The 26,843-nt window shown below is 45.1% G+C and overlaps 1 long non-coding RNA gene across 1 annotated transcript; it reads right to left on the bottom strand.

Annotated features, from left to right (window-relative positions):
* Positions 1–4,794: 4,794 nt before the first annotated feature.
* Positions 4,795–24,000, bottom strand: LOC138667268 (uncharacterized). Its single transcript, XR_011318680.1, has 4 exons — positions 23,882–24,000; positions 17,934–18,062; positions 16,093–16,446; positions 4,795–5,357 (listed from the first exon to the last, which is right to left on the bottom strand). It is a non-coding gene; the product is annotated as an uncharacterized lncRNA (long non-coding RNA).
* Between the last annotated feature and the right edge of the window lie 2,843 nt (positions 24,001–26,843).

The following is a 26,843-nucleotide window of genomic DNA, read 5'->3' as shown; positions in this document are numbered from 1 at the left end:
CTTCAGAACAAAATCTTGTAATGATTCACACAGCTAAGGTGAATGTATGTTATATATTCCATATAGTATATTCTTGGAACTACAATCAGCTGAGTAAATTTGGACTCTTGAAGGTCGGTAATGTGTGGACACCTGGGGCATTCTCATAATTCTGCACAAAGTTACTGCATAAAATAGGCTTCAAAACATTGCTTGCAAAGTAGTAATAGGCTTATGAAGTTCTTCTTCAGCATCACCTTTAATTTGCTTTGTCACACTAGGGTTTTTGAGTGTATAATTTGCACTTTCAGCTACAATTGACTTCCATCCAGAGTTGTAGCTGGGGGTTAAAGTGCTGTTTTCAAAAACAGAGGGTTAATATGTAATGTTTCTGTCATGAGGATGCTGTGACAGAGAGGGACCAGAAGATCTGGTTACACGAACTTCTACACTTATTACAACTGCTTCACCAGCCTATGAAACAGTGCAGGTTTTTCGTTGCTCCGTCATTGCAGAGGTTATTCAATTCAGTCGATCTCCTGGAGCTCTTCATCCTAAATTGTCTCAGCTGTTTGGTGTTGGCCACTCCTCTCTGGTATATATGCTCATCACTAGCACTTATGGGTTGCCAGTGATAGTTTTACTTCCTGGATTGGTGGTGAAGGAGAAAGTTCAGTGTTTGGAGTTTGCAGTTGGAGCGTTTTTTTTTTTAGTTTGCTGTCTAGAGTTGGTTTGTGTGTTACCCTTATCCTCTCACATTTGCCCTTATCCTTATCCTTATTTACCATTATCCTCTCACATATCCTTTGCTATACATCCTCTGTTTCCCACTCTGTTATTTTTTGAGAGTATTTGTATGATAGTAGTTTTCTTTAATCCCTGTATACTCATCTGTTTGACTAGTGTTTTCCTATACATTTTAGCTTCTCACCTTCCTGTGTGGGGAAGGGATCACATAAGAGTTAAGTTAGGAGCATAGCAAGATATGAAACACTGACGTTTCCACCATCCGAGGTAATCCAGGGGACAGGGATAGACTAGGGTACTCCTAGTTCAAGGGATTGGGTAAGTGCCCACAGTCACTTGTCACTACATGACAGTATCCTTAGCCAGGGAATTTAGATAGCGGGCTAGGGCAGCCAACTGACTCTTGCCCCGAGTAAAAGAAGGCATAGTTACATCTCTGTCTTTGACTGTTGGACCATCATATTTCCTTATAGAATATGTAACATGAAATGTACATCCAAATTGTTATATACAATTCATTTTCCATTCCTGTGGCATAATGAAATAAAATATATTTGTAAGATAAAATTTAGCTTTACAGACCTTGAAATCTTGGACAATCATCAATACAATAATGGTTGCACCATGAGCAGTTTGTTCAAATTATCATACTTTTATATGACTGGTAATAACCATGAAATGGTTGTCACGCTCACGCCCTGACTGGTGGGCGTGAGCTCGGGGGGTTTGTGGCCCCACTGTGCCACAAACCAGACTACCCTGGAAGGGGCGTGACTATGACAGCTGCCTGGGTTTTCACTGGAGCCTCTGATGGTGAGGACAGGCTTGTGCAGCAGGCAGCTGCCAGGTGCTACTCCAGGGTGGTGTCTGGCTGTGGCTGCTGATCCCACTTGGGAGACAGGAACACCAGGATTGGTGCGGGCATTAGGCAGGACTGGCAGAAGAGCACGGCTGGAACACAGACGAGTAGGCTGGCACGGCTGAGACAGGACTGGCAGAGACACGGCAGAGAACTCAGGGCTGGCAGAGACACGGCAGGAAACAGGACTGGCTAGGACAGCAGGAACACAGGACTGGAAGGCAGGGCAGGAACGGCAGGACTGGCAGGAACACAGGATTTGGAGGCACTGCAGAGAACACAGGATTGGAAGGCAGGGCAGGAACGGCAGGACTGGCAGGAACACAGGATACAGAGGACTGGTTGATGTGGTGTATGAATCAGGCTGCACTCAGATGACACCCGAGTGCAGTCCTATTGTGAGAGTGATGAAGGAACAGGTAGGGACCTGTACACACAGAAGATGCAGGTACGGAAACAGGCCAGAAGGAAAGGAGAATGAAGGAACAGGTAGGGACCTGTTCACACAGGAGGTGCAGGAAAGGAAACAAGCAGAAAGGAATGAGGTATGAAGAAACAGGAAGGGACCTGTTCACACAGGAGGACGAAGTAACAAGTAGAAGGTGGAACTAAGAAAAGAAAAGGAGAAGGCAGAGCCAAGGGCGGAGACGCTGGAGGCGGAGCCAAGAGCGGAGACGCTGGAGGCGGAGCCAAAAGCGGAGACGCTGGAGGCGAAGCCAAGAGCGGAGACGCTGGAGGCGGAGCCAAGAGCGGAGACGCTGGAGGCGGAGCCAAGAGCGGAGATGCTGGAGGCGGAGCCAAGAGCGGAGACACTGGAGGCGGAGCCAAGAGCAGAGACGGAGCCAAGTGCAGAAACACAGGAGGCGGAGCCAAATAGTACCGCAAAGAGCAGAGCCAGATAGAACCGCAAAGAGCGGAGCCACAGAGCAAAGCCAGAGAGTGCGAAGCAAGGTCTGAGTGCAGAGCCGCAAGAGTGCGGAGTGTAAGCAGACTGAGAACACAAGGAAAGAAAGCAGGGAAGGAAGCCACAGACAAGGAGACCGAGAAAAGACAAAGTACAGACAAGGCAATAGAACAAGACACAGGGACAAAGACACAGGGACCAGGATATTCTGCCTCCTGGAGGGCGGACTACAAGAATAAGGCAAAAGCACAGAGAAAAGCTCAGAGGAGTAACTCAGAGCAAGGCCAGGCAAACTCAGCAGCTAAACACTAACTGAGCTAACACATTGCACAGGCCCAGACCACAGGGTGGAGCTGCACTATATACAGGAGGCCTCTTGGTAATTGGTCAGGAACTGATTGGACAGGTGCACCTGATTCCCATAAGAACCAGAGAGTTCAGGCGCCGGCCCCCTATACACATAGCCATGAGGCATGCAGAGAGCAGAGACACAGAACATGGAGCTGGCATTAAAGAGAAAGCACATCATGACCTGGAGCAGTGGGTAAGATTGTGTGAGAGATGTGAGGCCATGCTGTGATGCCAGCAGAGTTGTTATAATGGTATTAAATAAAGAAAATATGTGTAGAAAGATTAGGGAGAAGTCCTCATAGTGAGCTTTGTCGTCTAAACCTACGTGGCAGTAGTCCATAATTAACTAAGATATCTTGACTAGTATGCTTTTCATGCAATTAAACAATATATTTTTCTTCTAAGTTCTATACAAAGCTGGTGGTTCATTGAGGAGTTATGGTAGGACCCATAGCAGTACCTTTAATTTACTGTGTTTACTATCCTGGACCATGTAAATAATTTTCTGTTAAAAAAATATTAAACTAAAAAAATACATATAAATTGATAATCATAGGGGTAGCTATAAGGGTGCATAGATAGGAGTTACACTTGTCTAAGGGCATTCAAAGTCCCTTTGCAACATGATAACACTTAAGTATTATCAATAGAGCATGGTAGATTGGGGGCATTGCTACATTTTTTGCACTGGGGTCCAGGACCTTTACGTTAAAAATCAAAACTTTTCACAAGTGGAGATATAGAAAATATCTATGCAGTGGTTAGCATTTATGCACATTTAATCTAAGTACATTTTATCAAAGTACCGGCAGTTATACCATGGCACAACCTAACATTCGTCTCTATTCTCTTCATACAGGTATTTAACTCATTGAATCTATTGCAACTTAACCCTGAATGTATCCAGCCACTGCTAGCCATCTCAGCAAGCTTATGTTAACTTATGATATATAGCTATTTCAACTTACTCTGCTTGTCCCCTAATGCTGTGAGGTCAAGTAGCTTTTTTCAAAGTGGTTTATGATCCATGTAGGCCTTGACACTTGTTTTTCTGTTCACTAGATTTATTGTGTCCTGCTGCCTCAACTTAGTTTGATTGATTGCTAACGAGGTAATATTGTGAGAGATCTTAGAGCTAGCATCCTATATATTGAGACATAGCCGGGGGAGGCATTTATGCAGGGGTTAGGATTTATGTACATTTAATCTAAGTACATTTTATCAAAGTACCGGCAGTTATACCATGGCAGTTAGACAGGGCAGGAGGCAGGTAAGACACTTAAACAAACCTACTCTCAGTGCATTTTGACTACCTTGAATATTTACCATATGCATTTGTATAATTTATATCCTGGCTGCTGCATTCACTCACATCCACCGTCCTTGCACTAACTCTTTACACTCCATGCATATTGGCCCCTCACTCCTCTCCTATGTACAGCACTCATGCTCTTTTCACATTGCTAAATTGCACAGATCCATTCAATCCCACCATGCAACACAAGAGATGCTCTCACAAATCACTTAACCTTCTGCTCACTCTTTCTATCCCCCTTCTCCTAGTCGCAGAAGATATATCTCCCAACCCTGGCCCCCATGTTAAAGCAAGTCAAACCCCCCAATTGCTACACTCAGAAACCCCTCTAAGCTTATTAATAATGCCTGCATGCCTTCTGTCTCTTTCAATTGTGCCCTTTGGAATTCTCGCTCAGTGTGTAAGAAACTCTCCTTCATCCATGACTTTTTCCTTTCTAATTCTCTTAACCTCCTGGCTCGTACTGAAACCTGGATCCAGCAGTTAGACACCACCGCTGCTGCTGCTCTTTCATATGGTGGACTACACTTCTCTCATACCCCAAGATTGGATAATAGATCAGGAGGAGGTGTTGGTCTGCTCCTATCACCCAAATGTAGAAGGAAAAAAGTCAATTCACCTTCTAAAGATAATAAAACTTTATTTTAATGTAGCTTTATTGTTAGGGGTCATGGTGGACCCATTGCCATACCCTAAACATATGTTGTATTTTACAAGTCAATGTATGTATCCAGTGCTCTGTTATAAGTTATTAAACTCAGTAATTAATGCAAAGGCTGATTTTAGTTATATCGGAGAATAATCAAGGTAAGAATTCAAAGTCAGATGTGTACCATAGCTTGTTCTTCATGACATTATCCCTATTTTATTATTCTATACGCCTTTGTAACAGTGTTGGAGATCCTTGTTGATAAGAGTCCTTGAGGAATCATGACGTACTTCACAAGAAACTGATGAGAGGTTTACTATGGTTTGTTTGGAGAGCTCTAGGATACTGAGTGTAGTGTAGACATTGTCCTCTTCTTCTAAAAAGGGTCCTGTTATAATGTTTTCTGGGGATAGGTCACCGTCAAACTTCCATGTAATCTGTATTACTGAAGGATAAAAACCAGTGGCCAAACAGACAGCATAGAGATTTCCGGGGTCATCCACAGAGTGGGGACTACTGAAGAGAGAAACAGTCGGGACCTGAACAGCTTTACCTGCAATAAATCAGAATATATTTTGTAAGTGAGTATCCATAAAGAACAGCACATCTGGTAGATGGTGTATCTAACCTCATCGTGTGTGATACTGCATTGCTGAGTTGGTGTAGCTAAACCTACCATATGTTATTTTTTGAGCCTGTCATGTGTATCTAATCTTGTAATGGGTGTTTATGTTTGCTGATTTGGTGTATCTGTAAGAGGGTGGTGCTGGTATGAACAGTAAGGAACATGCTGTCACTTTAAGAGACTGCACCCCCTTGTCTTGTGTGATGGAATGTTCTGCTTCTCCCCTGCAATAGACTGTGTGAATGAACTGAACTGTGCAGAGGATGGGGGTGGAGCCTGGACAGCATGTGAGAACTGAAGCTGCTGCAGAGAGAACTTTGTGCTGTTTGCTGCAAGAGAGGACCCATAGTCTGTAACGGAGTGGACTTGTGAAATTTGACACTTTTCCAGGTGCAGCAAGAGTGGCTGTCCTGTGTGAGTTTGAGAAGCCACAATGATACCGAGAAAGGGCTTTACAGTTTCCAGGAGCACCTCCAGGACCCAGAAGCAAGGAGAAGACCATGTTTCACGAAGCTGGCAGAAAGCCGTGCGCACCACCGTACTAGACTGTTGGGGGCCCCGGGACTGGATCTGAGTCCCCAACATCACCGTGAGTTTGTTCCAGTTTTGTGCACATGTCAGGGCCTAGTGTAGGCTTCAACAGACAGAACATGGTAGCCGTGTGGCCTGCTTAGGAAAGGCCAGGGAGGTTATATGTAGAGTAGCATCATTCTTTGTTTATTGTTTGCATTTACTTGTGTGATATATATTGAGTCTGTAACAGTTGGAGCACCTTGCTATTTTACTGACAAGCTAAAGAATATAACTCTTGTAAATTATCTTTTGCCATTGCATACCCCTCTTTGCATCTTCCTCATCTACTTCATTCCTTGCCTTCCAATAAATCTACCCTTTGTTGTTTGTACCTCATCTTGTGTACGGTAGTCTTCCTGCACCGTGGTAGTCCCCTGGCCATTGCTTCAAGTGGTGCTGCGAACAGGGTACTGTCACCAAGATGGAGGAAGCAGACAGCAACGGCGGGAATGCTAATGTTAATGGAGATACTGTGGGCATTGATGGAACCCTGGCAAGGACACTCCCTATGGGCACCATATTTAGTGTGCTACCAAAGTTTGATGGCAATAATATGCCACTGTCCGACTGGGTGTCCCGGCTGCAAAGCACCCTGAAGATTTATAACATCAGCCCAGACCTTGGAGTGGACATTGCTTTAACTGCCCTAGAGGGAGAAGCCCGTAGAAACGTCTGCCTACAACCAGAACTCACCTGCAGTACCCTGAAGGAGCTAGTGAAGTTCCTGGAAGAGATCTACGGCGAGACTGCTAGCGCCGGACATCTCCAAGCCAAATTTTTCTTAAGGCTGCAGCGGGAAGAAGAATTTATTTCTCAGTATGCAGCAGCACTGCAAGAAGTGTTAGTGGAGGTGCAGAGAAAGGAGGCGGATGGATTTGGCGGCATGGGCTCTAAAGACTGGATACTCCGGGAGCAATTAATTATGGGACTGCACAGCATATCCTTGAGGTGAGCACACCGGCGCCGCTATAATGAGGCAAGTTGAGCACTTCGCCTCAAGCGGCATCCAGTCCCTCAAAACAGGGGGCGGCAGCGTGGCGCCACCCCCTGCAGTCAGATGTGTCGCAGGGGGAGCTCTCCTGCGGGGTGGGGGGGTTGCTGTCCTGCGGGGGGGCGCAGCAGTTCTGAACGGCCAGGGAGTTATAGTATAGATGGTATGCCTCTATCACGTGACCTGCCGTCCGATCACCTGTTTCCGGGTCACTTCCTTTTCCCATCATGGCCGCCTCCATGTGCGTCATGTTCTCCTTTTGTGTGGAGCCGGAGCCGGCGCTGCGGGTGGTGGAGATCCGCTACATCAACAGCGGCAAGGTACCGGAGACTGGAGGGGGGAGCCAGGGGGACCGGGGGGCTCCTCCGATGCACACACTCCATACGTCACCCCCTGGCTGCCTCACACCGGCGCAGGACATATTTGTGTGGTCTGTGTATATATATAGATATATATAATATATATATATGAAAAAAATGAGCAGCTCCCCAAGGTGAGTATGTTTATTTTTTATTTTTTAACCTGTAACATATGTGGCTGGGCAATATGCTACGTTGCTGGGCAATATGCTACGTCGCTGTGCAATATACTGCGTGGCTCTGTGCTGTATACTACGTCACTGGGCAATATACTACGTGACTGGCCAATATACTATGTGGCTGGGCAATATGCTCTGTGCTGTATACTACGTCGCTGGGCAATATACTATGTGGCTCTGTGCTGTATACTACATCACTGGGCTGTATACTACGTAACTGGGCAATATACTACGTGGCTGGGCAATATGCTCTGCTGTATACTACGTGGCTGGGCAATATACTACATGGCTGGGCAATATACTACGTGGCTGGGCAATATACTACATAGCTGGGCAATATAGTACGTGACTGGGCAATATACTACGTGGGCTGTGCAATATACTATGTGGCTCTGTGCTGTATACTACGTCGCTGGGCAATATACTACGTCGCTGGGCAATATACTACGTCGCTGGGCAATATACTACATGGCTGGGCAATATATTACGAGGACATGCATATTCTAGAATACCCGATGCGTTAGAATCGGGCCACCATCTAGTTATCTATAAATGGCAAAAATATGGAACAGTGGGGAACATTCCCAGGAGTGTCCGGCCGACCAAAATCACCCCAAGATCGCGGCGACAACTCATCCAAAAGCTCTCAAAAGACCCCGCAACAACATCAAATAACTGCCGGCCTCAGTTAAGGTCAGTGTTCATGACTCCATCATAAGAAAGAGACTGGGCAAAAATGGCCTGCATGGCAGAGTTCCAAGACGAAAACCACTGCTGAGCAATAAGAACAGAGGAGAAACTCTTTACAAAAACTACAGCCAGAAACACTCTACAGGGCAGCTGCCAGGACACCTTGGCTTCATCAAGAGGGACACAGACTTGACATTCTTCAGGATGCCAGCTTAGGAGACCATGGCCCCAGCTAGAAGAATACAAATATGCTACATTGACCATCACAAAACCAATGTAGATGTTCAGAGAAGCCAGGTTGAGACCCACTGGTCGCCTGAGCCCCATGTATATGTTCAGAGAAGCCAGGTTGAGACCCACTGGTCGCCTGAGTCCCATGGAGATGTTCAGAGAAGTCCGATTGAGACCCACCAGGGGCGCTGCTATCATGAAGCAAGTTGAATACTTTACCTCAGGCAGCGGATCATCCTTAAAGACAGGGAGCAGCAGTCAGAACACATGGTGCCGACACTCCCTGTATTCCCTGCTCTGACACTTGCTGACAGTGCAGTGTCACAACAACCTAACGTGCGGCGTGACTGTTACTTACCGGGGCTGAGGTGCAGAGGCGGTGCCAAGTCTCCTGACCTGCTGGGCCACACACATTGCTGGGAGTCGGACTAGTTGCAGAGCAGTAACCGGCAGTAAGTAACTAAAAAACATCACCCGCCCCACATGCTGCTGCACAGCTCTGTGATGGTTCACAGCTTCCCTCCGTCAGACTGTCAGAAGTAGATAAGGTATGTGAACCAGCTGGGGTTTTCAGATCTGAAAGCAGTAAGGAAGTGGGATATAGCAGAGTTGGTGTGTGTTACCCTATGTGGATGAGCTGAGGTTGTCAGATATGGTCCTGCTAAGGCCTCTTTCACACTTCCATTTTTAGCCATACGTCGCAATCCGTCATTTTGGCAAAAAAACGGATCCTGCAAATGTGCCCGCAGGATGCATTTTTTTGCCATTCACTTTTATTGATGACAGATTGCGACGAATGGGCACACATCGCATCCGTCGTGCAACGGATGCGTCGTGAGTTTGCGGCCGGTCGTGACGAAAAAACGTTCAATATAACGTTTTTTCGTCCGTCGAAACCACCATTTCCGACCGCAAATGTGCGGCCGGAACTCCGCCCCCTCCTCCCCAGAACTCATAATGGGCAGCGGATGTGTCTGAAAACTGCATCCGCTGTCCACGTTGTGCACTATTTGCACAACATCCGTCGGGCTGACGGTTTGCGACGGCCCCGTACTGACGAAAATGTGAAAGATGCCTGAAACTTATTTGCACTGATTTTACTATGTGGGGGGAAGGGTGCCGTTTTGCAGTTCGCATCAGGCAGCAGAGAGGCTAGGTTCACCCGTGAGCACTGTCAGAACGGGTCCGGGCATATCCGGCTCTTACGTTTCGTCAAATCCTGGCGGAAACAGTGGCCCCAAATAAAGAAGAGGGCTTGATGTCTCGGGTGATGCGTGTCCATGGCACCAATACCAGAAGGGACCCAAACCATCAGGAGGTGCTGGTCCAGGTGGTGCAAGACTTGCAGCGGTCCTTTGTCAACGTGCAAGAGTAACTGACCCAGATGGAGCAAAGAGTAGGGGAACTACACGAGTCTGACCCACCGTACTCATGCAACCATTCTTCGGCCTGACCGATAAGGGATCAGTGGGAGCAAGCCCTCTCCCATCAGGCATTGGAGGCACGAGGACAGGCTAGAGGTGCCCACCAGCGAGGAGGAGGCATCCAATGCTGGGAATGTGGAGGACGGGGGCACCTTGCTAGAGACTGTCGGAACTATGCTCAAGGCCAGCGGAAGCAGCCATTAAAATACCAACCCCCACAGTAGTGCGGCACTCTGCGGGGGAGGCTAGGAGAGAGGCCGCTCCATATCATAACGAACACTTGATTGTTGGGTGTCCCATCCTACGTGCTGAATTTGAGGGAGTTCTAGTGGATTGCCTGATAGATACAGGGTCACAAGTGACGACGATGCCAGAAACGTATTTCAAGCAGCATTTCCAGGCCCTGGCCAAGCCAGAAAAAGAGACATTGATCCGGCTGTTTGCTGCCAACCAACAACCGATCCCAGTCACACGGGTCGTGTGAATGAATATTCGAATCTGTGGGCAAGAAGTGGGCAGAAAATCCTGCTAGTCCCTGAGCCTATCAAAGAAGATGTGCCTGTAGTACTGGGAATGAATATCCTACGTGAACTCGATCAGATTATGTTTACCAAATGGGGACCTGGATAATGGAAGAAGGCTACTACACATAAGCCTACTCAAGAAGCCCTTCAACGACTGAACCGCGTCTGTGGGACGCAGAAGAGTGTGCCATCCTATCAGACCATAGGGGTCATCAGGGCTCCTGGTATAGAACCTGTAGTCCTGCGTCCTGAGGGAGAAACTATAGTATACCTTCCAGTGGGGACGCATTGCAACCTTAACGGGTTGGAAGTGATTGTTCAGCCTGTGGTAGGCAGAGGAGTGGACCAAGAAGTCATGATAGCTCGTATGATAGCTGTGGTCCAGCGAGGACACGTCCCCATAAGAGCTTTGAATGTAGGCCCCGGGGAGGTCACCTTGCCACGAGGGACAGATCTGGCCCTGGTGTACATAAATAAGGGTGAAGTGGTGAGTCAGAAGGAGATGTCTTTATCGCTGAAAGAAGGTGCGGGGTGGACCCTAGCAGTTGCTGCGGGGGCCGAAGAGGCGCCATCCCCGGAGTGGAGTGGACGGGTCATCCTTGATGAAATGGAAGTGGATGTGAAGGCTCTGGGCCCTGAGCGTGTGCAAGCAATAGAAACTATGCTGTGGGAAAATCAGGCCGCATTCGCCCATCACGCCGAGGATTTCGGCTGTACTGAAGCCATCAAGCATGAGAAACCGACCGGAGAAGCTCGTCCAATTCGAGAACGATACCGGCAAATCCTGCCCAAGATGTATCAAGAGGTGAAAATATTACTGAGGCAGATGCTGGATTCAGGAGTGGGGCAGAGTAGTCAGAGCCCTTGGGCAGCCCCGGTGAGGCTCGTCAAGAAAAAGGATGGGACCATCCGGTTCTGTGTATGCAGCGTCCCAGAGATCTGGTCGTTGCAGTATGACACTCTGCCACTAAGGGGAGTGATGGTACGTCTGATGGCACTGAAGGAATTCTCCTAACCAGGTATCACCAGAACACATTACACTTCACACTCCGGCCACTAGGGGGAGCAAAAGGCTTTATTTATTGGGCCCCTCCTCACACTGGTAAAACTAGGGGTTGGATAGAAAGTTAGTCAGAAGCTGACTGGGTTGGATTCAGGCAACATCCCGTGGCAGGGAGTGTTGCAGGGAGAAGACACAGGGGGGTCCCTGTCAGGTGTGGGAACCTGGCAGGTGCCTAGCGAACAGAGCAGAACGTTACGGAGCCACGCCTGCACCTCCTTGCGGCGGTATCCTAAGAAAGAGACAAGAAGCGAAGGATATTGTGGAACAGTGTAAACGAGATCAAGCAAAAAGGAGTACCAGTAGGAGTCGTGCCGTGAGACCGAGGCAACATCCTACTGAGGCGCGTAGCCGGTGGCCGGAACACCGCGGGAGTAACTGACTTTAGGCCTTACTTCAAACTCCGCAGGACAGTTAATTATAGGTTGGCTGTCTACCTTAAATTTCCTAAGAAGACATAGGGGGCAACAGTGGGAGAGGGGTGTCTCTAGGGTCCCGGAAGACCTCCAGGCCTTCCCGTCATACGGGTGCGTCCTAGCCATAACATACTGGGGGACGAGAAACTAGCAACATCTGGAACTAAAGAGAGAGAGAGAGAGCTGTAGAGAACGACGAACGAGAACAGCAGTTGTGAGGACTATTCCGAATGCTCAGCAGGGTAGGACTACAACACACAGGCACTAGTGGTGGGCAACGATTTCCATCTGCGAGGGAAACTCTGGAAGTGCCCATCAGGCCGGCCGGTCTCTGATAGCCCTGTTAAACGTGCTCTGGATTGAGGATCCTGAAGTCTTCAGTAAAGAGGTGAAGAGACTGCAACCTTGTGTCCTCGTTATTGCCTCCACCTCACACCACCACCATCCACCTTACTGGGAAGCCCTGGGGACATACTTCACCTGTGGGAAGGTATACCATCCAGCTGCTATTCCATCACCCCAGCGGACCCCACAGCAGCGTCGGTCACCCTGACTGTACACCACAGGTGGCATCACGAACCCCTGACAGACTGCACCACCTTTATTGGACGCCCCTTAGCAGGGTCGCGGACTGGGTCTAGCCACCGTGACAGCCTCAGAACCGAACCAGAGAGGCCCGGTACTGAGAACTCGTGGCCCTGTGTCTGGGGGCGCTTCATGTAGATTACAGGAAACTCAATGCCTGCACTATTCGAGACTCCAATCCGTTGTCCCGCATCAAGGAATCTGTGACAGCGTTGGGGAAAGTCAAGTACTTCTCCACCCTGAACCTAGCAAGTAGCCTTGGCAGAGAAAGACAAAGAAAAAAACACCTTCATCCTCCCTATGGGGCTGTTCGAGTTTAACTGGATGCTCTTTGGGCTCTCCAGTGCTCCGGGCACATTTCAACGGCTGATGGAAAAGTGTTCGGGACTTGAAATTTTGAGGCTGCCCTGATCTATCTGGATGACATCATTGTGTTTTTGGCCTCTTTCAAAGAACACCTTGCCCGGCTTGGACAGGTACTCGGAAGACTGCGGGCTCATAACCTGAAGGTGAAGCCAAAGAAGTGCCACCTTTTCAAGAGAGAGTTCGAGTACCTGTGCCACATAGTGTCACAAAATAGAGTTCTACCTTCACCAGAATAAGTGGCTGCTATTCAGAAGTGGCCAGTCCCTCGAATAGTGAGAGAACTCCAGGCCTTTCTGGGGCTCGCCGGGTACTACCGCCGGTTTGTTAAAGACTTCATGAAGGTGGCGGGTCCTCTCAATGAGCTGCTGAGGGGGACCGCTGGAGTACCGAAGACCCAGTACATCCCTTGGGCCCAGAGAGAAGACGAGGCCTTCCAGGCTATAAAGAATGCCCTTACCTCAGCCCCGATTTTGGCCTACGCAGACTTCGAATAACCATTCCTGTTGTATACAGATGGTAGCCTTCATGGACTCGGTGCAATACTTTCTAAGATACAGGATGGACATGAGAGAGTCATCGGATATGCCAGTAGGTCCCTGCGAGACAGCGAAAGAAACCCTCACAATTACAGCTCCTTCTGGTTAGAGCTCCTGGCCCTGGTGTGGGCCATGACAGAGAAGTTTGCGGGCTTCCTGACAGGGACCAAGATTCAAGTTCGAACAGACAATAATCCCCTGGCCCACCTTGAGAATGCTAAATTGGGGGCCTTAGAACAACGGTGGGTGGCTCGCCTAGCCAAGTCTGACATTACCATCCATTATCGCTCTGCTACCGAAAACGCAAATGCTGATGGGCTGTCAAGAGTGAATGTGGAGATTCCAATGAGGGATCTCAATGAGCAACTCGAAGAGGAGGAAACCCCAGACTTTCGTAAGTTTAAGCCCCCACAAATTTGGAGCTCACTTCGGGCCCACAAAGACATACCCCAATGGTTACAGCAGTATGTGTATTGCCCCCGGTTGGAGTCTGTGGTGGAAGAGGTTTGCCGGTAATGTCGAGTATGTGACCTCATTAAGAGTACCGAACAGAGGGCACCCATCCAGACCATACAAACTAAGGAGCCGCTAGAAATCTTGATGATCGACTATCTCCTCATGGGACACTCGACCCGGGGGCTACAGTACTGTTTGGTGATGACTGATCATTTCTCTAAGTTTACAGTAGTCACCCCGACTAAAGATCAGACTGCGGAATCGGTGGCGCGAGTCATCTGTCAAGACTTCATCCGGGTGTATGGGTGCCCAAAGCGCATCCACTCCGACCAAGGCGCATGTTTCCAAGGCAAGGTGATGGAAGAACTGAATCGTATGTATGGCATCGAGCGGGCCCTGACCACCCCTTACCATCCTCAAGGCAACGGAGCATGTGAACACTTCAACCGAGCCTTACTTCAAATGCTGAGAACATTGGAGGAGGATAAGAAGGCGTGTTGGCCAGACTACCTGCCAGAGTTGGTCTGGACCTACAACAATTGGGTCCACTCCACCATGGGTTATACCCCCTATCTACTGCTGTTTGAAAGAGCTGAACGAGAGATCATTGAGCTGAATTTGGAACAGCCAAAGGAGCTGATGGAGTGAACTGTCACTTCATGGGTGAAAGAGCACCAGCAACGATTACAAATGATACGGCGGTTGGCGGGTCTGCAGCTGCAAGAAAAAGAACATACGGACCATAAACTGACTCAAGAGTTACCGCTCCAACCCGGAGACAGAGTATTAGTCAAAGAGAAATGCACCAAGGGAAAACTAAGTGAGAGATGGGAAGTACAGCCTTACAGAGTAATCGAGCGAGTGTATGCTACCAGCCCTGTCTACAAGGTGCAGATTGAGAGTGGGGCGTCCGCCCCTAGAGTACTTCACAGAAATATGCTGCTGCTTCCAGTCTGAGATCTGTTCTACGCCATTGTCGCCTGAAGGCGCTACTCCACTTCCTGAATCTGTCATGCCTGATAGTGAAATTGATGATGAGTGGTGGACCGTCCCTGACACAGTATGGGGTCCTCAGCTGCAAAGAGATGGTAATCCCATGGATGTACCAGTAGCACCACGCGAGGACAAGACCAGACAAGAGCCCACGATGACTCCTGCAGCAAGTGTTTCTCTGGAAGATAGTCAAGCCTTGCCTGACAGCCAAGAGCTCCCAGAGATCTAATGCAGGTGTTCCACCAGTCCGATATGTAGAACAGTGTGCTCTGTCTGTTTTTCCAACTTTGTTGCCTCCTCTATAGGTGCTGTTTCCGCATTGCACGTTCCTTCATTACACTTTGACCTTGATGCTGTGATGGCCGAGGACAACCATCATTAAGAAGGGAGGCATGTAAGAGGGTGGTGCTGTTATGGACAGTAAGGAACATGCTGTCACTTTAAGAGACTGCACCCCCTTGTCTTGTGTGATGGAATGTTCTGCTTCTCCCCTGCAATAGACTGTGTGAATGAACTGGACTGTGCAGAGGGTGTGGGTGGAGCCTGGATAGTGTGTGAGAACTGAAGCTGCTGCAGAGAGAACTTTGTGCTGTTTGCTGCGAGAGAGGACCCACAGCCTATAACGGAGTGGACTTGTGAAATTTGACAGACTTTTCTGGGTGCAGCAAGAGTGGCTGTCCTGTGTGAGTTTGAGAAGCCACGAAGATACCGAGAAAGGGATTTACAGTTTCCAGGAGCACCTCCAGGACCGAGAAGCAAGGAGAAGACCACGTTTCACAGAGCTGGCAGAAAGCCGTGTGCACCACCGTACTAGACTGTTGGGGGCCCCCGGGACTGGATCTGAGTCCTCAACATCACTGTGAGTTTGTTCCAGTTTTGTGCACATGTCAGGGCCTAGTGTAGGCTTCAACAGACAGAACACGGCAGCCGTGTGGCCTGCTTAATAAAAGCCAGGGAGGTTAAATGTAGAGTAGCATCATTCTTTGTTTATTGTTTGCATTTACTTGTGTGACATATATTGAGTCTGTAACAGTTAGAACACTGTGCTATTTTACTGACAAGCTAAAGAATATAACTCTTGTAAATTATGTTTTTCCATTGCATACCCCTGTTTGCATCTTCCTCATCCACTTCATTCCTTGCCTTCCAATAAATCTACCCTTTGTTGTTTGCACCTCATCTTGTGTACGGTAGTCTTCCTGCACCTTGGTGGTCCCCCGGCCATCGCTTCATATCTAAGTCTATAATGTATGATACTTTTAGAAATCATTAAGACTTACCACCATATACACTGAGCTGTGTTCCATCTCCCCACACTGGATAAGTACCATTCCTTGTAAGTAGGCACCAGTACAAGGCACTGTCCTGCACCGTGACATTTGTGACATGCAAGAAATGGGTGTGGCTGTTGTTCCTGATTGGCTGATAGTGTCCCGGAGATGCATCAGACCAATGGATACTCGAGTCATTTTTATGAAAAAGTAAAAATATTGGTGCAGTATTTGGCAATTGCTTAAACCATTGAATACTGAAATCCTGAATATCTCCGCCATCCACCAGACATCCCAATTCCGCCGTGGTGCCTTCAGACACAGAGACTTGCTTGTGCTGGTGAACCTCGATCTGTGTCGAGCCTTCAACATACAAATAAGAACAGTAATAGAAATAATGTAATTGCCATCATTATTACAACATTGAAAGGAATATATCATTTTAAAAAAATTTAAATATTTTACTGCATAGACCAAGACAAAGCCAACGGAGTCATCTCATTATCATTAACGTAATTGTCAACAGAATCATCTCATAGTCATTAGAGGGCAAGGTCAGCAGCATCGCCTCAGTATCAATGGAGGGCAGGGTCAGCAGAGTCGTCTCATTAATATTAGATAGCAGGGTGAGCAGAGTCATCTCATTAATAATAGAGAGCAGGGTAAGCAGTCATCTCATTCATATTAGAGAGCAGGGTCAGCAGAGTCATCTAACATGAGAGAGCACGATCAGTAGAGTCATCTTATGAATATTAGAAAGCAGGGTCAGCAGAGTCATCTTATTAATATTAGACAGCAAGGTCAACAAAATCATCTCATTATTATTAGAGAGCAAGGTCAGCAGAGTCATCTCATATTAGAGAGCAGGGTCAGCAGAGTCATCTAATTAGTATTAGAGAGTAAGGTCAGCAGAGTCATCTCATTCATTTTAGAGAGTAGGGTCAACAGAGTAATCTCATTAATATTATAGAACAGGTTGAGCAGAGTCATCTCATTAATAATAGAGAGCAGGGTAAACAGTCATCTCATTCATATTAGAGAGCAGGGTCAGCAGAGTCATCTAAAATGAGAGAGCACGATCAGTAGAGTCATCTTATTAATATTAGAAAGCAGGGTCAGCAGAGTCATCTCATTAATATTAGACAGCAAGGTCAACAAAATCATCTCATTATTATTAGAGAGCAAGGTCAGCAGAGTCATCTCATATTAGAGAGCAGGGTCAGCAGAGTCATCTAATTAGTATTAGAGAGTAAGGTCAGCAGAGTCATCTCATTCATTTTAGAGAGTAGGGTCAACAGAGTAATCTCATTAATATTATAGAACAGGGTCAGCATAGTCATCTCATTAATATTAGAAAGCAGGGTCAGCAGAGTCATCTCATTAATATTAGAAAACCAAGTCAGCAGAGTCATCTCATTAATATTAGAGAACAAAGTCAACAAGTCTTCTCATTCATATTAGAGAGCAGGGTCAGCATAGTTATCCAAATTAAAATTACAGAGCAGGGTCAGCAGAGTTGTCTCATTATATTAGCGAGTAAGGTCAGCAGAGTCATCTCATTACTATTAGACAGCAAGGTCAGCAGAGTCTTCTCATTAACATTAGAGAACAAGGTCAGCAGAGTAATCTCATTAATATTAGAGAACAAGATCAGCAGAGTCATCTCATTAATATTAGAGATCAGGGTCAGCAGAGTCTTCTCATTAAAATTAGAGATCAGGGTCAGCAGAGTCATCTCATTAATATTAGAGAGCAGGGTCAGCAGAGTCATCTCATTAATATCAGAGAGCAGGATCAGCAGTCATTTTATTAATATTAGAGAGTACTTATTACTACTGTTTAATACTTACCAGATAAGAATAGACACAACAGGAGAAAGGTTACGGCAGCCGACCTCATGGTCAGGGGCTGGATGGAGTAGCTTCCTAGTTAGTTTTCTAGGGCAGATATGTAAATATGGAGTGTAGATTTAAGAAAACCTATAAAAGCAATATAAGTAGTGATCATAGAGGAGATCTGGACATCACGTCAGCTGATACCAGAGAATAACAGCATGAATTCAGATTTAATCTGCCATATTTAATGAGGCTCATAGAAAGTATCAGGATCTAGTTGGCCCCATTCACTCAATGCTTTGCTATATGAACACGTTTCTTGAATATAAATGGGCAGAAGCACTCATAGACTCCACTTAGCCTGCCTTCAGCCTCCGAGGAGAGCAGCACGAGGCCTGGAGCCTCTATCTCTTTGTTGTAGCTATTGGTTGGGGTCTCAGTACTGGGACCCACAAGAATGAAAACTTCCAGCTACAATTTAACAATTAGAAATGTCCCTTAATTCCAGAGGTAATTGGAAAAAGAAGCATGTTGCACGCTTCATGCTGTCCAGCAAAAGGCACAATGCACATACTTGGGGTATGTGCACATGATGCAATTTTTGCTGCGTTTCCGCAGCAGTTTCCCATGAGTTTACAGTACAATGTAAACCTATGGGAAACCAAAAACGTTGTGCACATGCTGCGGAAAAAAACGCGCAGAAACGCAGCGGTTTACATTCCGGAGCATGTCACTTCTTTCTGCGGATTCCGCAGCGGTTTTACAACTGCTCCAATAGAAATCCGCAGTTGTAAAACCGCAGTGAAAATCGCAGAAAAACCATGGTATATCTGCAGTAAGTCCGCAGCGGTTTTCCACTGCGGATTTATCAAATCCGCTGCAGGAAAATCCGCAGTGGACCCTAGTACGTGTGCACATACGCTCAGGCTATGAGATACTGCAGGGAAAGCAGGTAGGGTGCTGTGGACTATGACTGGTCCCCGAGCCACACAACAGGAACACAGACACCAGACTGTTAGAAAAAAACAAACTTCACACCCCTGGGAAATAATGAAGACCTAAAACTAGAAAACAGAAAGTAAACAACGTGTGATACTGTCTGCCGAGCTGTGTATCTAAGCCTTTCATGTGTGATACTGTCTGCTGTATCTAATCCCATCCTGTGTGATACTATCTGCTGAGCTGTCTACCTAATTCTATCTTGTGTGATACTGTCTGCTGAGCTGTCTACCTAATTCTATCTTGTGTGATACTGTCTGCTGAGCCGTGTATCTAATCCTATCCTGTGTGATACTGTCTGCTGAGCTGTGTATCTAATCCTATCCTGTGTGATACTGTCTGCTGAGCTGTGTATCTAATCCTATCCTGTGTGATACTGTCTGCTGAGCTATGTATCTAATCCTGTCCTGTGTGATACTTTCTGCTGAGCTGTATATCTAATCCCATCCTCTGTGATACTGTCTGCTGAGCCGTGTATCTAATCCTATCCTGTGTGATACTGTCTGCTGAGCCGTGTATCTAATCCTATCCTGTGTGATACTGACTTCTGAGCTGTGTATCTAATCCCATCCTGTGTGATACTGTCTGCTGAGCCGTGTATCTAATCCCATCCTGTGTGATACTGTCTGCAGAGCTATGCATCTAATCCCATCCAGTGTGATACTGTCTACTGAGCTGTGTATCTAATCCTGTGTGATACTGTCTGCTGAGCTGTGTATCTAATCCTATCTTGTGTGATACTGTCTACTGAGCTGTGTATCTAATCCTGTGTGATACTGTCTGCTGAGCTGTGTATCTAATCCTATCTTGTGTGATACTCTCTGCTAAGCTGTGTATCTAATCCTATCTTGTGTGATACTCTCTGCTAAGCTGTGTATCTAATCCTATCTTGTGTGATACTCTCTGCTGAGCTGTGTATCTAATCCTGTCTTGTGTGATACTCTCTGCTGAGCTGTGTATCTAGCCTGTGTGATACTGTCTGCTGAGATGTGTATCTAATCTTATCCTGTGTGATACTGTCTGCTGAGCCGTGTATCTAATTCTATCCTGTGTGATACTGCCTGCTGAGCTGTGTATCTAATCCTATCTTGTGTGATACTCTCTGCTGAGCTGTGTATCTAATCCTATCCTGTGTGATACTCTCTGCTGAGCTGTGTATCTAATCCTATCTTGTGTGATGGACTACTTGCTAGAGATGGGGTGCACCTTACGAAGACTGGAAAACATGTATTTGGAAGTCGCCTTGCTACACTCATCAGGAGAGCTTTAAACTAGAACACTATGGGAAGGGAAGCAAAAGGCCAGAAAAAGCCATACACCTGACAAATACTATTGAGAACTCTGCTATTAGAACTGGAAGGGAAGAGCAAAGACAAAAAGATCTAAATAATAAAAATATTGGAGAAAGAGAAACCAATCACAAAGTAAAATGTTTCTATACGAATGCACAAAGCATGGGCAACAAACAAGGAGAATTGGAACTACTAACGCAGGAAAAGAAATATGATGTCATTGGAATCACTGAAACTTGGTGGGACGATACACATGATTGGAATACAAAGGCTAGAAGGATACAACTTATTTGCAAGAAACAGACTTGGTAAACGAGGAGGAAGTGTCGCATTGTATGTTCGAAAAGCGTATATCTGCACAGAGATTGAAAATTCAGAGACTGGGAGTTGGGTGGAAACTGTTTGGGTAAGAATACAAGGACAGAACAATGGAAAGGACACCATTGTAGGCATTTACTACAGGCCGCCTGTGCAAGCTGAAGATATGAATGAACTCTTTATGCATCAAATAGTCAAAAATATTACATAGTTGTCATGGGAGATTTCAACTATCCATTCATTTGGAATCTCTCTAAGGTAAAACTAACAGGTCAAGCAAATTCTTATCTTCTCTTGCTGACAATTTTATCTTCCAAAAGGTAGGGGAGAAAACAAGGGGATCTGCTACCTTGGATCTAATCGTTATAAACAGGGAGGCAATGGTTGAGGAGGTAAGAGTGGCTGAGACCCTAGGAGTTAGCGACCATGCTATTTTAGAATTTTGAATAACTAGAGGAGGAAGACCTGTGAAGACTCAGACTTCAAGGTTAGATTTCAGAAAGGCAAATTTTAAGGGACTCAGAAAGAGAATTGGAGGGATCCAATGGCTGGATATCCTTAAGGACAAAAATGTCCAGGAAGGATAGGAAGTCTTGAAAAATTAGATTCTCAAAGCACAATCGTTAACAATTCCAAAAAGAGGGAAGAATATGAAGCATTTAAGGAAACCAGAATGGATGAACACAGAACTTAAACACATGCTAAAAAGGAATTAAGAAATATTTATCAAGTGGAAAGAGGGAGACATATCTAAAGAAGAATATAATGTATAATGCTGTCTGCAGAACCTGCAGGGCATAAATTAGATTAGTTAAAGCTGACAATGAATTAAGGCTTGCAAGAGACGTCAAAAGCAATAAAAATGATTTTGGGGATATGTCAAAAGTAAAAGAAAAGTCAAAGATGCTATAGGATTTTTACATGATGAAAATGATGAAATGGTAAGATAGGATGTTGAGAAGGCCAAACTTTTAAATTCCTATTTTGCATCCGTTTTCTCTCAGAAAGGAAATGTAACATCAACTGATTTTCACTGTCCTATTAAAGGAGTAGAAGAATCCAGGATATCTATACACAGAAAGATAGTGAGCAAACACTTAGCTAACATAAATGAATTCAAGTCTCCAGGTCCAGATGAATTACACCGCAGAGTACTGAAGGAGATAGCAGAAGACATTTTTGAACTACTCTCCATAATGGAAAATAGAAAAAATTGGAGTCTAGCTCAACAGGACTGAATTTTTCTTTTCTTTTTCAAAAGAAAATATAAGACTGCCTTCTGCAGTCTAAACGCGTCAACTGGGTCATGTCGACCATGTAAATTTTTCTTTTGTATGCACTATATTTTCTTTTGAAAAATAAAATGAAAAGGAAAATCCAGTCCTATTGAGCCGGACTTCAATTTTTTTTATTTTCCTTGATGTGAGGCCAGGGTGAGGCTGGTGTCTGAGCACCAGGTGGATGAACATGGAGCAACTGGGTGAGCTGGAATCAAGTTTCTATCACTCTCCATAATCTTTGAAAATTCTTGGAGAACAGGAGAAGTCCCAGAAGACTGGAGAAGCGCAAATGTTGTTTCTATCTTCAAAAAGGGGAAGAAGATGGACCCGGGGAACTATAGGCGGTGAGTCTGACTTCCATACCAGGAAAGATCTTTGGACAAATTATTAAACAACATGTATGTAAGTGCCTGGATAAGAATAAAGCGATTAACCAGAGTCAGCATGGGTTTGTAACTAATAAGTCATGTCAGACTAACTTAATTTCGTTCTATGACAGAAACACTGACTGGGTGGATCAGTGAAATGCTGTAGATATAGTATATCTTGACTTCAGCAAAGAATTTGACAAAGTATCTCCCACAATCCTTATTGAAAAAATGACTAAGTATGGAATTGACAAGGCAACTGTTAGGTGGATTCATAACTGGCTTAGTGATCGGACCCAAAGAGTGGTCGTAAATGGCTGCACATCCAGTTGGAAGAATGTCTCAAGTGGGGTACCACAGGGTTCTGTCCTGGGCCATGTATTGTTCAACATCTTTATCAATGATTTAGATGAAGGAATTTAGGGTACACTGATTAAATTTCCTGATGACACAAAGCTAGGAGAAATAGCTAATACTAAAGAAGAGAGAGAGCGGATTCAAAAAGATATAAATAAACTAGAGCAGTGGTCAGCAACTAACAGAATGGTTTTTAACAAGGAAAAATGCAAAGTACTACAGCTGGGCAATAAAAATGAAAAAAAGCATATACAGAATGGGCGGAATAGGGCTAAGCAACAGCACATGTGAAAAAGACTTGGGTATACTAATAGATCATAAACTGAACATTAGTCAACAGTGTGATGCAGCAGCAAAAAGGGCAAATACAATTCTGGGATGTATTAACAGAAGCATACAGTCTAGATCACGCAAAGTCATTATTGCCCTCTACTCCTCTTTGGCCTGACCTCATCTGGAATACTGTGTCCAGTTTTGGTCACCACATTTTAAAAAAGACATCAACAAACTAGAGCAAGTTCAGAGAAGAGCGACCAGAATGGTGACCGGTCTGCAAACCATGTCCTATGAGGAACGGCTACAGGATTTGGGAATGTTTAGCTTGCAAAAAAGAAGACTGAGAGGAGACTTAATAACTGTCTACAAATATCTCAAGGGCTGTCACATTGTAGAAGGATCAGCTTTATTCTCATTTGCACAAGGAAAGACTAGAAGCAATGGGATGAAACTGAATGGGAAGAAACACAGATTAGATATTATAAAAAAAACTTTTTGACAGGGTGATCAATGAGTGGAACAGGCTACCACGAGAGGTGGTGTGTTCTCCTTCCATGGAGGTCCCTTCCAACTCTACCTTTCTATGATCTATGTTTCTAATCCTATCCTGTGTGATACTGTCTGATGAGCTGTGTATCTAATCCTATCCTCTGTGATGCCGTCTGCTGAGCCATGTATCTAATCCTATCCTGTGTGATACCGCCTGCTGGGTTGTGTATCTAATCCCATCCTGTGTGATACTGTCTGCTGACCCGTGTATCTAATCCTATCCTGTGTGATACTGACTGCTGAGCTCTGTATCTAATCCTATCCTGTGTGATACTGACTGCTGAGATGTGTATCTAATCTTATCCTGTGTGATACTGTCTTTTCAGCTTTGTATCTAATCCTATCCTGTGTGCTACTGTCTGCTGAGCCATGTGTCTTATCCTATCCTGTGTGATACTGTCTTCTGAGCCGTGTATCTAATCCTCTCCTCTGTGATACTCTCTGCTGAGCCATGCATCTAAACCTATCCGTGTGCCACTGGTGGTGAGAGCGGTGCGTCATTGTAGGAGTTGGTCACTACTCACCTGAGCCTTCACATTGATGTGTCAGGGCCACGTCCTTGGTAGACAAATGCCTCTTTCCCATGCAGCCCGGCAGAAGGAAGGGGCCGTGTCTGCAGCTGCGGTCACACGACAGTTACTTGTTTTCTTCTTATCATGGGATATTTATACGCAGAAGATAAAAACAACAAGAATAAGAGCAAAATAGGTTATTTTCTGCCAAAGCTCCAACTGTCATCTAAGGGTTAACTGCTTCACTATAATATTGCACTGACATCGCCCGAATGTAAGAAAATGCCGTATAATATCATATATGTGCCGTAACAGAGGGACGCGGCTGCTAAATAGGATCTCATATAATGAAATATATAAGGTATCGTCATACACCTCATACAACCCCGATTACAATAAAGGTTGGCCGCTGTGTAAAATGCAGAACACAGGACAGATCACAAGTGGAACGTTGGACATTTTAACATTTGTTGTGAAAAAATTAACTAATTTAGAAACGGACGGCGGCGACACATCTCCGAACAGTTGGGACAGGGTTAACAGAAGTCTGGAAAACTCAGTGGTACTAATGAAAAACAGCCAGAGGGTTAATTGTCAGCTACATCACATGACTGTGTATAAAAGAGCACATCAAAGAGGCAGAGTCTCTCCGAAGCAAAGATGGTCAGAGGTCACCAAGCTGTGAACAACCGCATGTGTAAATTGGTCACTCATTTCAGAAAAATATTCCTCAATGTAAAATTGTAAAGACTTTGAATATCCTCCAAGAACAGAACAATATTCACAAGATTCAGAGAATCTGGAGAAATTCTTGAATATTGGATGCTCGTGATTTCCGGGCCATCAGGCGAAGCTGCATTAATACCAGTCATGGAAATCACTGCACAGGCTGAGGAATACTTCCAGAAATCATTGTCTGTGCACACAGTTGGCTGGCCAATCCACAAATGCAAGATAAAAGGAACCTGACCGCTGCTACATTCTGCCCAATCCATGGGTAACATGTATCAGACACTGGCTGCATGATATCAGCCCGGTATGGTTCACTATGAAACACTGCAGCACTTAAAAAAAAAAACTTGAAATGCAGCTGGAGACCGAGCCGCACTGGTGAATAGTGGAGAGTCCGCGGCAGCTTCTGCCGGACCACTGACAGTGACTGAAAGGCATTTTCCTATATATACACCCAGAGAGACCAGTCACTCAAGGGGAGTGGGTGGGGAGAAGATGATAGGGACCCTCCTTTCTGACTAGTCTCCCGGGCAGCTCGGTTCCTGGAGGCCTTGTAAGTATGTTTTTCTCTGAAACATCGCAGCATTAAAGAGTCAATATTTGGCTGAAATCATACAGCCGATATCTCATACATGCTGTCAGGTTCCCTTAAAAACTCCATCATGCAAAAAGGAAGCAGGATATCAGCATAATCCATAAACGCTGCCGTCTTCCTTTTATAATGGATGGAGAAAAAATGGAAAACTGTTATGTGGTTGGAGGAAACGAAATATGAAACTCTTAATAAACCATGGAAGCCATGTGATGCAGACTCAGGAGGAGAAGGACCATCCAGCTTGTTATCAGCGCACAGTTCTGCATCTCTGATGGTCCGGGCTGCATTATTGGCAGTGGCAGGCACAGCTCACATATGAAAGACACTATCAATTCTAAGCGTTATATAGAGGAAATATAGCAAAATCTGCTCCATCAAGACGGCATCTATTACAGGGAAGCTCCGTCTATTCAAGTGCTTCTCACTACATTAGAATATCATCAAAAATGTATTAAAGTTCTTCAATACAAAAAGTGAAACTCACATATTGTATAGACTCATTACAATGATTGATTATGGTCAACAGCATTTTTGGTGCCAAAGATATTTCATCGAATTTAGGGTAACTTTGGGGTGCTGATTCTGAATATGTCATCAGTTTTGCCAGATTGGCTCAAGTTTTTGAGATTTTTGGTATCTTATTTATAGCACTTGTTGGTAAATGCGACGCATCATCTCATTAATTTCTTTGGATTAGTACTTGAACTGAGCAGTTCTCAATATAGTTTTGTGTTAATTAGTGTTCTAAAAGTTTATTCATAGCTTGATTTTTGCACTAACTTTATGTTGTTGTCTGTTTTCCAGTGAAAAGCATGACCTCATCAAGAAGAAGTTGTCTTAACGATCCAGACTCATTCTGTTACATTTGTGGTGAATACACACTGCCAAAACATAGAAGAAACATAACAGACTTCGTAAAAAAAAGTGTATTTTGCCTATTTTGGGGTTATGCTTGGGGACCAAGACAAGTTTTGGGCACCACACATAGTGTGCAAAGCATGTATCGAATTATTACGAAAATGGAGCAAAGGACAAAGAAAAAGCTTCAAATTTGGTGTTCCAATGGTGTGGAGAGAGCAAAAAAATCATCATGATGACTGTTATTTCTGTGCAGTGCAAGTGCAAGGATTCAATAAGCATAAGAAACGAAAATGGGAGTAACCTAACATGGAATCTGCAAGAAGGCCTGTCCCTCATTGTTAAGATGTGCCTGTACCTGTGTTTACCATGTTACCTGACCTTCCCCCACCTGATGATGATGAAGTGTGTATTGGCAGTGTGTATTCACCACAAATGTAACAGAATGAGTCTGGATCGTTAAGACAACTTCTTCTTGATGAGTTCATGCTTTTCACTGGAAAACAGACAACAACATAAAGTTAGTGCAAAAATCAAGCTATGAACAAACTTTTAGAACACTAATTAACACAAAACTATATTGAGAACTGCTCAGTTCAAGTACTAATCCAAAGAAATTAATGAGATGATGCGTCGCATTTACCAACAAGTGCTATAAATAAGATACCAAAAATCTCAAAAACTTGAGCCAATCTGGCAAAACTGATAGCATATTCAGAATCAGCACCCCAAAAATACCCCAAATTCATTAAAATATTTTGGACACCAGAAAAAAATTTTTTTTTTGTT

Source organism: Ranitomeya imitator, chromosome 2, assembly GCF_032444005.1.
Source record: "Ranitomeya imitator isolate aRanImi1 chromosome 2, aRanImi1.pri, whole genome shotgun sequence".
Taxonomy (NCBI): domain Eukaryota; kingdom Metazoa; phylum Chordata; class Amphibia; order Anura; family Dendrobatidae; genus Ranitomeya; species Ranitomeya imitator.
Note: the sequence above shows the minus strand (reverse complement) of the source record. Positions and strands in the feature narration are given on the sequence as shown.